The sequence below is a fragment of the Euphorbia lathyris genome, chromosome 2 (assembly GCF_963576675.1).
Source record: "Euphorbia lathyris chromosome 2, ddEupLath1.1, whole genome shotgun sequence".
Classification (NCBI taxonomy): Eukaryota; Viridiplantae; Streptophyta; class Magnoliopsida; order Malpighiales; family Euphorbiaceae; genus Euphorbia; species Euphorbia lathyris.
In genome coordinates, this window is record NC_088911.1 from 9,305,089 (window position 1) to 9,319,163 (window position 14,075).

Here is a 14,075-nt window from a genome sequence, read left to right on the forward strand (position 1 = left end):
TGAAAATTAAATAATTTGTTAATATAATACTAATAAATTTTTTTTTTGTTAATATAACTTTAGTTAATATAATACTAATAAATTATTTATCTAATATTATTTATTTTTTTTAGAATAAAGTACAAATTTTACTATTATGGAAGTTGAAAGTTACTCATAATGTGAAAAAAAACTAAAGTTTTATCTACGACTAACACTTTTATCTAAAATAAAAGTTGAATAAACTAATTTGATAGTTAAAAAAAGAATGTAAAGATTAGAAGAACATTATAAAGAAAATGAGAGAGACAGAAAACCATTCACTTCTAATAATATTAGAGACATTTCTAGCTAAAACATGAATTGAATCGTTTGTCAATTGTTGGGCGAATTTCGTAAGTACACGGTTTCGCTTGTAGTAATAAAAAGATATCGATCCCACAGAGAACGTCTGATAATTTGATTAAAAATTATTGTTTTGATTAAATTCGTTTACTCGAGGTTTATAGGAAATTGTTAATGGTTTAAAAGGTTTCTAATTCTAACTTTGGTTATAGTTAAGATTACAATTTATAAATTATGTTTAGACTAAAGTTCATTCCAAAGCTTATTTATACTGAACAAAAACACAACTTATAACTTTGATTTGTTTAGAAAGATGTGACAAATTATCAATTAATTTAATTTAATAGGCATTGAACTGTAATCAATCTTTCCTATTCGGCCTAAAACTGAAAACTTTAATCAAATTCGGAATCTAAACCCGATTATTCGATCTTACCGCAATGACCAAATATAAATCCGAATTTGCTTAAGTGTTCAACAAAGTTTGCATGGAAAATACTAGATTTGTAAATAAATGTTTTTGCACGAAAACACCAATTAGATTACTTAAGAATATCACTTAGATCAAACTCAAAACAAACAACAGTAAAGATGGAAATGTATTGAAAAGAAATTTTATTAGTTTGAATTGAAACGTCACAAGTTAACAGAAAAGAAGAAGCTTGGATATCATTTTAACTAATTGAGTTTCGGGTTGTCAATCTATTACTCAACTTCGTAGGTTCGTCAGACCCTGGGGCACCTCCTACACTGGTTCCTCTTGCTGAATCCTCGAAATAGCACCTATTCGATCACTACAGAGTATAAACTCGACTTGAGTAAACTCTAATGAAAACTATAAAATCTATACATTGTATCTCTAATTATTTGTGTTTGAACAATAGTTGAACAACAATTAATCAACTATTGAACAAAAACTTAACAACTTGAATTCTGAATTCTAACTTGAATTCTGAATTCTTCACCTATTTATAATATTCCAAAAGGTGTGCTTGAAGAGACATGTCCGTTGGTGAAGAGTCGCCTCTATCCGGATGAAAAGATGCGTCACTTGGAAATTGAAATATGTAAAATATGTTGAATGCAGTGGCTGTTCATGTAGAGATTTCTGAAATCTCTGTCGTGACTTTAGGGAGTAAGGAGGAGTGGGTGATTCGCGCGTTTCTGGTGTTACCAGACGCGTGTCGCGATCGAGATTTACAGAATCTCGGTCGCGACAGAGAGTTGTCCTGCCTTCCTTATTTTGTTTGCTGAATCTCTGATGCGGCTTCTGAATCCCGTACGCGTCTTTCACTGAAAACTTGATTTCTTACTCGTTTTTGCTCCATTTTAGCTCCTATTTGGATTTTTCCAAATAATTTAACACCTTGCAATAGTAACAAATACCAACGTAAAATCTTTCCAAAATGATATAATTAATATATATTTTACATGAAATTGAATACATTTATGCATGCTAATTTTGGTATATTTTGGGCTTATCATCGATTTCTTAACAAAATGAATAGAACTGTTAATAAGTTCGTTAAGCATGTAAATACAATCGTTGACTATGGCATGAAAATGTGATAAAGCTTCTGATGTGTGAGCCATGGACTGAATAACAATATGATAATTTGATTCTATCTAGACATTGTTCCAAGCTTTATCCTTAATCCAATTATGTGCTTCCTCGATAGATAATGCTTCTGCCAGAGCAACATCAATTATTACTTCAATTAAATCATTGGTAACAGCTATAAATTCACCCAAAAAGCCCCTAAGGACACACCTGAATCAACTGTACCAATCCCTTCAAAAATCATGGTGTGACATTGAGTTTTAAACAACCAGGAGCCGATGGAGATCAATGAAGATCTAACGACTCAGCATGAGGACGATGAGGCTTAAAAGCAATTTGAGCAGCTTTCCAGTTAGTAAGAAAATGAACAACATTATGAAGTAAGGCAGAATATGTAGAAGATTTTTTATTTCATACAATGTCATTCATATTAACCTAAACAATCCAATAAATCATAGTAGCACACTCAATCATAAAACGAGATTTGAAGGAGATAAATATCCAATAATCGATAAAATTAGAGAATTGGGAGCTAATGTCGCCGAGGGGAGAGAGGTGCCACCCTCGAGCTGTACCGTAACAAATAAGAGCATGGAAGGTATCCCCAATACTATTCGAGCAAATTGGATGAACATCTGAGATCGGAACTCGATGATACTGAAAATTAGTCATTGACGGGAGGCAGCCGATTATAGACCTCCACAATAAATTCTTGACCTTCTAAAAAACATGAAGATTCTAAATTGAGTACCAAACTAATTGCAATTGATCATTGTTAACATCAATTTTATACATAAGGCTCTTAAAACCACTCTTAACAGGCAAGCACTCTTTCTATCCCCGGACTAGTATCAAGAGTCATCCAATAATCTTCAACTGAGAGAAAATTTTCAGATAAGCATTTGATCCCTCGGCGTAAGAATTCCAGCAATTAGATCCATATCCCAAAAATGCCTACGGACTTCGAATAAATCTACAATATTTTCGATCTACAAATCATCCAACCTAGTACTTTCCACACACGGATTATGATCATCATGGAACCATGATTCACTCCAAATGTTGATATTTTTTCCATCCCCCACCATACGACGAGAACTTGAGACTAACAAAGGCTGGGTACCAAGTAAGCTTAATTTGATAGTTGCTTAATTGTTAATAAAAATTATAAGTAATTTAATAAAACATTTTAATGTATTTTAATAAGTATCAAATTACCTCGCGAATCAAGAAAGATAGTTTTCTTACATTACAAAATGTCCTCGCTGCAACGGACATTCACAACTTGGGGGTTAACACTTATCTGTTGTAGAAGCCAAGACATACATTCTAATCGACTCTCGAAAGTACTCCTAACGATATATATATATATATATATATATATATATATATATATATATATATATATATAAGGCGATGTCAAACAAAAGGTACACACATAACATTATCTCTAATTGATACTTAATGGCTACTTACTCACCCTTCCACACTGCCAACTTTAGCATTAGAGTGGGGTCATCGCTCCCCGACCGCTCTTTGATCCCCTTTCTGTCTTACCTCCAATGCGAATAGAACCCCAATTGACATTAGAGCATCACAATCGGATTTACTCGTATAATGTAGTCACTTAAGCAAGTTCATGGGATAATAAACCACTGTAAATAAGATCAGGTGGACAATAAATCATTTTATGGAAGTTCAGAAAACTAAAGTGATACTTTATAGATTCAAGAAACTAAACGATGTTTTAGACTAAATTCTAAGAACACTGATGCATTAGATCAGTTATAATATTATAATATTATATTTTTTACTATACATATATAGCATTTAATATTTAAAACTAAAGCAATAATTTTTCTAAAATAAATTGATTTATGTTATAATGTTCATAAGTTAATTATTGTAACTATTCATTCCTTTATTGTTGTAACTCTCCATTTTCTTAACATTAACTCAATAATTTATGTTCTTATGTAATACATATATGTTGATCAACCTATAAATATAGGTTGCTTTCATATAATACAGACAAGCAGAAATATAAGAAATACACTTACTTTCTCTATTGTTCTTATTTCATTGCATATTATATTTCTTATTTTAGTTTTCTTTTCATGACTCTTGGAACAAATTTGAAGCATCCAAATGAGTAATATCTACAAGGTCTCCAAAATCATTGTCTTCATCCTGTATCAGGTTTGCCCCAACATCATCATCCTGATCAATTAAATATTTCTTTTTATAATTTTCCCTTTTCTTTTAATGGAGGCTTGAAAAAGCTTGACAAGGTGATCAACCGTACAACAGGTACGAGACCAGTGACCTTTCTTGCCACGTTGATAACGTGGATTTTCTATGGTATTTGAAGTGTAATCATGAACGGCCTTAGTTTTTCATTTACTCCCATGATTGTTCCACTTCTGGTGGTGAAAAATATTATTATTATTACTACCACTATGATGATAGTAATAATAATATTTACCATCATCAGAAGTGGAACAGTTACGGGATAAAGAAAAAACTAAAATCGTTCATGATCGTTCTGATGTGGCATCAAAGGTCAATGGTCACGTACATGTTGTACGGTTGATTGTCTTGTCAAGCTTTTTCAAGCCTCCGTTAAAAGAAAAAGGAAAAATATGGAAACAAATTTAATTGACCAGGATGGTGATGTTGAGACAAACATACATGATGAAGACAATGATTTTAGAGACCTTGCACATATTACTCATTTGGATGCTTAAGATGGTTTCCAAGAGCCGTGAAAAAAAAAAACTAAAATAAGAAATATAGTATCTTTATAATTATTATCTTATTTCCTTCTTTTACATATTATTTATATTTATTTCTTTTTATTAAGTGTTTTTTTTTATCAAGTGCATTATCGTTATAATTATTATCTTATTTCCTTCTTTTACACATTATTTATATTTGTTATAATTATTAAGCATATTATTTTATTAAGTGCGTTATTTTATTTTCTTATTTCACTCAAATAAGTTAAATGTATTTAAGTATTTATTTATTTGAGAATAATAATATTTTATTTTTATATTTTCAATAAAGGAATGAATTTTTCTCGGTATCTAATTATACATATATTCAACAATGAAGACATATACCTTGTTGATAGTGTTACAATACATACCATACTAAAAATAAAAAGTTTTTTATAGTTTAATATTAAAAGATGCTAATGTTAATACCATAACGGCTAATAAGAATTTATTTGAAGGCTCTGGAAGAGCTAATATATTATTATCCGAAGGAACAAAGTTTACTATGAATGACGCATTATTTTATTCCAAATCTTGAAAAACATATACGTCATGAATGTTTTTGTTTGTTGAGTGATTTATAAATATGTATTAAATTTATATTATTCCAAAATTTAAACCAAATAAATTATAAGATATATTTATAAATTCCACTGTAAATAAGATATATCTATTTGTGGTTTGCCCTGACCTTGGGAGTGAGTAGACCTACCTTTACCTAAACTTTTTCCTACTACAATAAGATATATCTATTTTTGTGACAAAAAAAAATCCAATCCAATTCTAAACTCTTAACTTTGAGGACGTTTTTCTTTGTGGATTGCTAAATACCACCCCAAAATTACTAGTTACAGTTCCTATTTGGACTTTTTTTTGCCATTCTCATAATTTTGATAAAAAAACTGAAAATTCTTTCTCCAAAATCACAAACTCGAACAACAATAATTGAAATTATGAAAATAATTGATATATGCCAAGCCGAATCACGAAAATGGATGATTACGAGTTGGAAATATTAAAATTTACATTTTTTTATCAAAAAAATCATGAACATAATGCATATTTTTTGTGACGATTAACATTTTTTATCACAAAAAATTGGAGAATTTTGTAGTTTTCGTCATAAAAAATTGAACGATTTAACATTTTCCGCCACTAAAAAGTTTATAATTGTACCTAGGCCAAATTTGGCGTTTTTTCTCAGAAATTCAATTTTTTTTATCAAAAGGTCAAAATTGTCCAAATAGGGACGGTAATAAGTAATTTGGAAGCGATAAATAGCAACACCCTCTTCTTTTTGTTTCTGCATAAAAATAAGTACACTATACAAGAGATATATAAAGTCTTTTATTTTTTTATATATTTTCAATAAAATCACTAACTAATTGAAATAATTTAATGAAATAAATAATGATGATTAATTAGTAGTAGTTAATTTATATAATTTAATTTTAATTGTTGGTGGTTGTTCAGAGATGTTAGTTAAATTAAATAAGGAAGTGGCAGAAGGTTGTTTTTTGTTTTTGTATGGATCTAAGGACAAAAAAATATGTGGGCCAATTTAATTAATTATTAAGTTGAATTTATGGTCATAAAATTATTATGTTCATACCTTTTTGGGTTTTATTGTTATTTTATTTCATATCAGATTGCATAAAAGATTGTTATTGTTGTGCATTCAATTATTCCACTATTTATTGGTGAAATAGTGAAGCAATAACTTATTTTAGTGGTAAGGTGTCATTAATTTTGAAGGGATATTATTACCAGTTTTGTGAGTCGATTTGTAAATCAGCAATTAGATAGAAACAATATTAAAAGGGGTCGGAGTCCGGTTAACCTACTCTGATACCTAAGGGCCTGTTTGTTTTACCTACTGTTTACTGTTGATGTTTGCTGTTTGCTGTTACGGTTTGCTGTTTGCTGTTGCTGTTGCTACTTGCTGTTGGAAAAAGTTGCTTTTCCAAAAAGCAGAGATTTTCTGTTTTTGTAAAAGGCTGATTTTCAGGTGTAAAAAGCAAACATGAGGTCACTAACCAAACACCTAATGCTGCTTTTCAAGTGTAAAACGCAAACAAGAATGTCACTAACCAAACACCTAAAACTCTCTATTTCGAACTGAAAAGGCAAATAGGAGCACAAAAAGGAGCACCCAAACACCCCCTAAGTGAGATTTATGGAAAGACTTGAGAATGAATACAACACAAAATCAAAACTCTAAAATAAGCTTAATGAATGAATGAAAGAAATAGTGTAGTTTGAACAATGTCTTACTTTGTTTATATTGTGATCAAGATGTAGAAGACGCTTATAAACTTAGGAGTAGGACGTGCTATGTGTCACCTCTGGATAGGTGAAGGTATGTCCATATTATCGAAGCTCGATATACTTCAAGTGGACTAGGTATGTGATTTATGGAATCGGGCGTAATTGTTGTAACATGTGGATCCTTGACGGCGTCTTTGTAGACTTTCCGAGTTTATCACCAATTTTGCTTCTCGATTTTCTCTCAAGAATCTTGGAACTTTGTCCTATTTTCTGGGTGTTGAGTTTGCTCTCACTCCTACTAAATACATCAATGATCTCCTCGCTAAGTACGACATTCTTGAGGCCAAACCTATTTCCATCCCCATGGTTGTTGATCCACCCCTCACAGCTATTCAAGTTCTCCAATTGACAACGCAATAGATTATCGGAAAATTCTTGGTAGCTTACAAGACTTGTCCTTCTCTCGCCCTGATGTGCCATACGCTGTCAAAGAATTATCTCAGTATGTTCAGTGTCCTAAGAAGAGTCATTGGCATACCTTGAAATGCCTTCTTCGTTATCTTAATGAGACTTCTCATCATGGGCTTCTTCTTCAACGGAACTCTCCATCTCAACTCCATGCCTTTACGGATGTCGATTGGGCGAGTGATCGCGATGACTATGTCTCTAAAGCTAGTTACATAGTGTATATTGGTCGCAACCCCATTTCATGGAGTTCTAAGAAGCAACGAGATTTATCTTGTTCATTCACGGAAGCAGAGTTTCGAGCAGTTGCTGACACCGCCTCTGAGGTATTATGGTTGCATTCCCTATTGAATGAACTTGGCATTCCTCTTGCTGGATTTCCAAGCATTTACTATGACAATTTGGGAGCTACTCACTACTTTATCAATCCAGTCTTTCTCTCTTAAATGAAGCATCCAATAATTGCCTTTTATTTCGTGCGTGAGCAAGTTCAACTTGGAAAACTTCATGTTGCTCACATCTCCGATCATGACCAGCTAGCTAATGTTCTGACAAAACCATTGTCTAAAAGTCGGTTTGATCAGCTTGTTTCCAATATCGGTCTTACTCTTCGGACGTCCAACTTGCGGAGGCGTGTTAAGAATAAACATTATCCTCACATCAACAATGATTCTCTCAATTCACAACTCTAACCTCTTGATAATTCTTGTTATTTATTTATTAATATTTATTCTTTTGTTGTTAACTTACTCACTGTACTCGTTGATCTCCTAGTCTTTGTATAGGCTTAGAGTTCCTTTTTTATGCATTTTGTATTTTCTATTTATTCTTTCGCTATTAAATGGAAAAGTAAGCTTTCACAATATCTTTATTATATTGTTTTATATATGAAAGCTAAATCCAATATTCCCTAATAATTATATAGCTAAATTTGTACCACCAAATACGTGGTCTAGGTGGTTAAGGTACTAGATTAACATCCAACCAGGGATCAAATCTCGAAGATGAGAATGCAAATGTAGTCTGAATTAAGGTACTAGATTAACTTAACCTTCCGAGATGGACTTATCTAGCTCGAATTTGAATTAGATTGGGTTGTCGGCCTAGGATACCAAACAACAACAACAACAAAACCTAGTTCTGAAATGATTTGAGGTCGGCTAATATGAACTATCATACAAAATCGTGAAATCAAGTCATGTCAGCGATATAAATACTCTCCCTCCACTCTGTCCTACCCACTACCATATTTTCTCTAATCCCCAATAAACTCATATTACTTTCGATTACCCTCTTCCAAGTTTATTTAGGTTTTTCCCTACCCCTCATCATTACACCCCTTTGCAACTCTTCAGTCCTTCTAACTATGATACCAAATAGTTAGATAAAATAATATAGTTAAATTTGTACTTTGTTATATATATATATATATATATATATATATAGTTGTTGCCTATATATTTATGCTTATGTGTTTTGATACTCATTGTTTGTGCAATGAGATGGAAAAGAGGAAAGAACAGAGAATCCAATCCTGAATTAGTTCGAGATCACATGAATTGGATTTGATTAACAATTAATTACACCACTTGTTCTTTTGTTTAACTTACTTTATTAATCCACTTCAAATTAACCCAAATACTAACAATTAGTAACCTCTATTTTTATTGGAACTTGAAAATGGAATTTTTATCTTGGACATAACTAGCTTTGTATGAGAAAAAGTATTATATCTAAGCACAAACCAAATTTTTTGAATTTTTATTTTTGAGTTACATATATAAACTTTGTATAGAATTTGAATAAGAATAGATATTTAGGGTTTATCCAGTTCAATTCAGTAATAGATATCCGTCCTGTTTGGTAATTAGCTGTTAGCTGTTAGCTGATTACATTAGCTGTTAGCTGTTAGCTGATTACATTAGCTGATTTGACTAGCTGTTTGTGTAGACATGTTTGGTAAAAATTAGCTGATTGATAATAGCGGTTTCTGCAAAAAGACAAATAAGGGCATTAATTTTGGCGCAGGAGAAGAGGGAGCCTATCTATTAGGGTTAAAGAAGTCCATTAATTTTAATATTGCAAAACGCTAATTGAAAAAGCTCATAAAATGAGCTTTTTCTAAATCAGCGTTTTCATCCCAAAACTCTCTCCCAAACCTCTTTCCACCAAACACTCCAATCAGCGGTTTCAGTGGTCAAACCTCTAAAGTTGGTCAAAACCGCTCTTTTTATCCCAAAACGCTCTTTACCAAACAGGACCATCAGGAATGTTTAGGATGTGGTTTTGGTGATTTCTAGGTGTTTAATTGATATTTTTTAGATGCTTTAAAAAAGTAAAATAAAGTTTCGTATACAATTTTCATAGAGTTTTTAAGCATTTTTTTTTATGATTAGTGGGTGCTAAATCTTGACCTGACAATTATCCTGTTCGAGTCGTGTTCGTGTCGTGTTAAAAAAAGTAAACTCAAACCCAACCCAAAAACTTCCATGTTACAATCGTGTTAACATGTTCGGGTTAGTGTCGATTTCATGTCGTGTTTTCGGATTACATGCAATTTTGTTATGCATATATATTAATGATAACTTTTAAAAATATAAGAAGATATAATACTATTTTTTAAATATTTTATGTCATTTTTAGATTAATAGGTCAACACTAACCATCGAAAAATCCGTTAATATCATGTTAGGGGGTTATGTTGTAACGACCCTTTCGGAATGGGTGGCACCGGAGTAGAAGGTCTGAGCAAGGAGCGGCCCTAAGGGATGGCGATGGGGGCAGGAATGAACTGAATCCCACATCGGAAATGAAGAGGGAGTGATTGAAACTTATTAGTAAGATGAGAATCCAATACAGGCAGACAAGTTTTAAAGCCGTGAGGCCTAATGTGTTGGAATTGGACCAAAGTGGACAATATCTACATGGTATTGGACCAGAGTGTTACATACGTAATGTGTTTATAACAATTTAGGAGGTTCGAATTATATTTGTAAATAATAATTATAATTTTATTATCTTTATTAATAAAGCGATATATAAAAACACGAGAGTATATAACAATAATTTTTAATATTCGTGTTGTTTTCGGGTTAGCATATCAACCCTAACCCAATCCAAATATTTGCGTGTGTCAACCCAAAAATGACACATTACCTATTATGTAACAATTTGGTCCAATTGTTAGAAAATTGCCACTAAAATGAACAAGCAAACTATCAATCATCATCAGGATAAATGTCACACCCGACCCTAGACGACCTCAATCGGCATCGGGCGTGAAATAGAAAGATCACAATCAATACTTAGGAGTAATATTAAACCAATTCATAATCAAATAAATGTTTTCTCAAATATATCAAAATCAATCATAACCGAAAACATAATCCAAATGAACTTAAAACATTATATCCATCATCGAGTTTCTCCCCTTAAGTATCAATCCATAACCACATATATAGTCGAGACGTCTCTTAACATTGCCTATCCCGTATGGTCTTACCCAACACTTCGCTGCCATACCCAATAGGTCTTCACACTGTGTACACAGGCCATGTCCCTCACTGAACATGGTCTTCAAATATAAAACCACCTATCCGGATAACTCTCGATGGATATAAAATCATAAAATCATAACGTGCTCAAATTTCCTTTCACAATCAAATTCCAAACTATTTCATAACCATAAATCATTTGGCTTCAATTAGCCCTTTTGTATCATAAAAATCATATTTGGACTTCAATCCAAAATAATAATAGCAATAACCGCAACAGATTTCTCAATCCAAAAACAATTCGTAAGAAATCATCAAATTCATTTTGTTCAATATAGATATATATTGAAACCAAAAACATATATGTATATATGTAAATCATCCAAATTAAGCCTTAAATCAACATAATCAAGTAAAATCTGAAATTCACATAGAAGCATATTCAATAGCTTCATTTGAACCGTAATTTCACAATAAAAAGCAAAATCATGAAAAACCCTAATTTTACAAAATTCCTGCATAACCCTAAAATATCAATTTCTGAAAAATCTTTGATGTATATTTATCTATATATATAAAACTCAAAATAAAGATATTTATCTATACATTGGCTATTAATTGAAGAAAATACACCCGATCGATTCTCCTCTAAATTCTGTCTAAGACGTTTTCCTTCCAAACATTTCCGAAACTCAAAAACTCTTCGGTTAGGACTTAGATCTATGTATAAGGATGCTATGTTTTAAATTTCGAATGATTCAGACGGTCGAAACTCCGTAAATCAAAGAAACGGTAGAGAAACGGTTCAGAGAAAACTGATAAATTTAAAATGAATGGAAAAAGAAAAGAAAAGAAAAAGAGGATGATAATCTCTCCCCACCTTTTCGCAGAATATATATATCTAAATCTGACGAATATCCGGTTTGATCCTTCATCTTTCTATAATCTTTTAAAAATTATTCTAAACTTTTTATTTACATTTAAAACCATCGAATTAACTCCAAACTTTTTCTATACTACCGAATTAACTTCACGCACCCAATAATTATAATATATACTAATATCAAAATATAAATTTTAGAAATTTAGACACGGACGTGACAATAAAAATAGCCCAGTCAAACAATGTAATTCGATTCTAATATTCACGATTCATAATCGTTCTAATTACCACATTCAAAGAAAATGACTGCTGAGGATTTTAAAATTGAAAATAATTTTACTCAATTTTCTCTACAAATCTCGGTTTCTATAAGGAATAGAAAAATGTGTAAAGAAGATAGGTTTAGTGTAACATTCCGGTCCAATACCATGTAGATATTGTCCACTCTGGTCCAAATCCAATACATTGGGCCTCACGGCTTTAAAACGTGTCTGCATGTATTGGATTCTCATCTTACTAATAAGTCTCAATCAATCCCTCTCAATTTCCAATGTTGGATTTAGTTCATTCCTGCCCCCATCGCCAACCTTTAGGGTCGCTCCTTGCTCAGGCCCTCTATCCCGACACCACCCACTCCGGACCGGGTCATTACATTTAGAATCTAAACCCCGAGTACGTCATAATCATTTACAGTCTACTATCACTTGCTATCAAATTATTTTCTACTCTCAAATACTTTGTTGACTTAACCATCAGAGAGGGACGCTGGAATCTAACCCCTCTCTGACTGTTTGTTATTGGTTCAGATGATCAGAAGACGTAACAGAAAAGTGTGTTCATTATTGAAGACATCAATCAAATAAACCCAAGACTTCATTTATTAATATGACTCATCAATTTATAAAAAAGCAAATTTTATGAATCATTTTCTAATATTTTGCAATTCAATAAATAAAAGAAAGGAAAATAGAAAGGTGTTAGGGTTTAGATATTCCATAATAAGTGAATCCTTTTGGGGTGGGAAAGTGAAATGGGTGAGAGGGAAAGGTTAAGGTTGAAAATGGTGAAAGCTTTTAATTCTTTTTATTTATTTATTTATTTTGATAGAAAAAAAGCTTTTGATTTAAATTAAAGAAAAACAAACTTACTTTATTAAACTTTCTATATAGTCTTTTGCTGGACCCAACTATCTATTCCAGCATATACTTTTTATTATTATTTCTTGAAAAACAAAATTTTTTAGCTTTGCTCTTTTTCTTTTTCAACTTCTTTAAAACAATATTTTGGCAAAAAAAAAAAAAAAAAACTCTTTTTCACTAAACTTGTTTTATTTGGGTTTCAAATAATTAATAATTAGTATTGTGCCCGCGTATTGCACGGATGGATAAATTTTTTATACATAAATTTAATATTTTAATATTTTTTAAATTTTATATTATTTACATATAGTGATATTAGGTAAATTCTATGATTACTATGTTGAAAAAAAAGTAATTATACTTTGTTTTATTATCCAATAGTAATCGGACATGTGTTAATAAAAATAAAATTAATTAAAATTAATAAAAAAAGTAACCTGCTATAGTAGGTAATATTTAATTATGGAGATTTTAAAGATTACTAATTACAATATGAGTCCCTATATTTTAATCTAATCACTATTTAGTCAATATATGTTAATAATATTCTTTTCAATCCTTAATTTTAGTTCAATTCAACAGTTTAGTCCCTTGTAGAGGGATTAATCTGTTCAATAATTTAAAAATTTATCTGACAAAACTGTTCATCAAAATAAAAAATAAGAATTAAACAATATATTATTAAACTACAAGAACTAAACAATATGTTAGATATTTAACATAGGGACTGATAAAATAAAAAATTTGCGTAAAACTCTATTTTCATAAGGTTTATGAATTTGTTTCTCCTAAAATAAAAAGGTTACCTAAATTTAGCAAAACTATACGTAAATTATATCTAAAAATAAAATATTTACGTAAAACTCTAATTTTCACAAGGTTTGTGGATTTTTTCTCCTAAAATAACAAAGTTACGTCAATTTAGTCAAACCTTGCGAACATTATGTCTAAAAATTAAAGATTTATGTAAAATTCATAGGTTTTACGTAAACTCTATTTTCACAAGATTTGTGAATTTTTTTCTCCTAAAATAAAAAGGTTACATAAATTTAGTCAAACTATACGTAAATTATATCTAAAAATAAAATATTTACGTAAAGTTCAAATGTTTTACGCAAAACTCTAATATTCACAATGTTTGTGGATTTTTCTCCTAAAGTA